Source organism: Pygoscelis adeliae, unplaced genomic scaffold (assembly GCF_000699105.1).
Source record: "Pygoscelis adeliae isolate BGI_AS28 unplaced genomic scaffold, ASM69910v1 Scaffold63, whole genome shotgun sequence".
In the NCBI taxonomy this organism is placed as follows: Eukaryota; Metazoa; Chordata; class Aves; order Sphenisciformes; family Spheniscidae; genus Pygoscelis; species Pygoscelis adeliae.
In genome coordinates this window covers 1,538,930-1,541,548 of record NW_008824414.1, presented here as the reverse complement: position 1 = coordinate 1,541,548, position 2,619 = coordinate 1,538,930, and positions in this window count along the sequence as shown.

Genomic DNA, 2,619 nt, shown 5'->3' with positions numbered 1-2,619 from the left:
GCAGCCTCATCAGGACCCCCATCTGTGTACCCTCTGCCCTTAGGCTCATGGGCTCCATTTACCTTCAGGGCAGGGCACCCAGTCCTGCCCTGGGCTACACGGTAAGTATACCTGTCTCCTCTCTAGCCCTGTCTCCTGGATGGGCCCTTGTAGACTTATATCCAGCCCTGTCCCTCACTCCATCTCCTGCTGGTCCTGGTTGGATGCCTGGCTAGGTCCTGGTGTGGTCCATGCCTTTGCCTTGTCTGGGGCTGCTGGTGGACCCTGTTGCCAGCACCCTGCTCAGCACCATTGTGTGCAGATGCTGTGGGAGAGCATACTGTTCGTGTGGGACCCACCTGCACCAGGGTCCCCCTTGGTTGCTGGCTTGTCTCCCTGCATGGGGCAGCCCCCTTCTTGCAGCTTGCTGACAGTTTGCAGTGGTAGGCAGGAGGTGCTTTAACAGATTCTGCCTGAGCCACAATTTTAATGTGGCTTGAGCCACGTTTTAATGTGGTTTAATTCAAATGTTGATGGCTTTAATGTAATTTTAAAAACAGAAAATAAGACATTTTTAAAACCTCACATTGGAAGACATTGACATAATTTATTTTTTTTCTTTTCTCCTACGTGCAATCAGCATAAAACTGACATATTCCTGAAATCTCCCTCCCTTGGGTTTCACAAAATGGCCATGTCTGTTTGGGAGGCTGATTACATTCCTTGGGACAACCAAGACCAATGACTTCTCCAAAGCTTCTCTAGGCATTGGCTGGAAAGAGCAATTTAGCATGGAATATGTAATGAATAGTAAAATTGGTTCCTCTTCATTTCCTTAATTGAATGCATGAGTTCAACTTTATAACAGGAATGCTTCAGCATTTGGTACAGGTTTTGTGAGGGCTCTGCTCCCCTTTAATGCTGCGAGGGAGGCTGTGGGAGGGTGAGGTGTGTGCCTGGAATGGGGATAGAGGGAGGAGAGGACAGCTTAGCGTGGGGATATAATCCGGGTTTTGATGCGTTGGTGAAGCTGAGTGGTTTCTTATCCTCCTCTATTTTTCTCTTCTTTCATCCAGCATTTATGTCTGCTACATATGTTCCCCTTTACACCATGCTAGAACTATGACAGAAGGAAAGGGCAGGGAAGGGGTGGGGGAGGGAAAAAAACCTCAGTAAAGTTTCTGTTCTGGAGAGAAAACAGGACTTTATCAAAATATTAGCAGAGCGCCAGCTGGTGCCGATTAGCATAGCTCTCTCTGGGTGAGAGTTTTCCATTTACCTTGTGCTGTTTTCTTTCTCTGGGCTGCACATGGCCTTTCCTGAAGTGTGAAGGTTTTGGCCACCAAGATTAATCTGCTCTTCTCATCCAGCTTGGGCACTGTTTCTGAAGCTCTGCAATGTGCATTCAAAAACGCAATGTCCATTCAAATTGCATTCAAAAATGTAATGTCCATTCAAAAGCCTGATTGCTCTGGGGAACCAAGTCCCATCCATACAGGCTGGTTCAGGCTTGTTGGATAACAAGAGATGAAGGGTCATGAGAACTAAAAATGTGTTGTGCAGACACTCATTAACTAAACAGTGTGGCTGGAGAGCCTGCGTCCCAATAGCCAGTTTGCAAAGGTGGCAGTGCTAGGCTGGGTCCGACTCCCAAAGTGCTTGAGGGGCCTGGACACAAATGCTCTACACCTTTGCAAGAGATGCTGCTGTGCCCTGGACTCCAGCCAGGTTCTGGGCCTTTGCGGAGGTGAGGAAAGTATTGCTCATTCATAAATGCGTGTTTTTAGGGATATTATTCCTGAATATAAAGTAGAACCAGCTTTTAGAAGCAGAGGATAAAGATTTGGCTGGGAACCTCTGAGCTGGAGGACCAATAACTTGGGAATTGCTCTTAAGTGTTTGATCTGTCTCAGGCCGGCAAATGCTGAGCCAGCACCTGCCATTAAGTGGAAGTTATTTTCTGCATCCACCAGAGTCCTATAAAACCATTTCCTCTGGGACCTACAGGGACAGCCAGGGCTAATCTTTCTTCCCCTCCAACAATATCAATATGTGAGTGCTAAGGGAAGGAGGATGTGCTGTATGGCAGATTTAGGGGTAGCCTTGAGGCTCTATCGCCTCTCTCCAAGAGGCTTTGCCAGAGTGCTGGAATTGCCGCCTATTCATCTGGAGGGAAGGCTGGTCTGGTGCTTAACAGGCAGAGCTGGTGCTCATGAAGCCTGGGTCCTACACCCACCTCTGCTGCAGGCTCCTTGTGTTGGCCCGAGGAGATCATGTAGTCGTGCAAGATAGGGAAAAGGGCTGTCTTCCTGTGTTGTAGGGGGAGCAAAGTCAGTGCCTGCATGCATGGGAGATGTCTTAAATAAGTGAAGTCCAAACCCCACAGGGCAGGACCACCTTTGTGTTTGTACAATGCCTGGCATGGAGGAGCTTGAGCCCCAGATCTCTCCTTCGTGTCCAGAGAAGGGCAACGAGGCTGGTGAGGGGTCTGGAGAACAAGTCTTATGAGGAGCGGCTGAGGGAGCTGGGGTTGTTTAGCCTGGAGAAAAGGAGGCTAAGGGGAGACCTCATTGCTCTCTACAACTACCTGAAAGGAGGCTGTAGCGAGGTGGGTGTCGGTCTCTTCTCCCAAGTAACTGG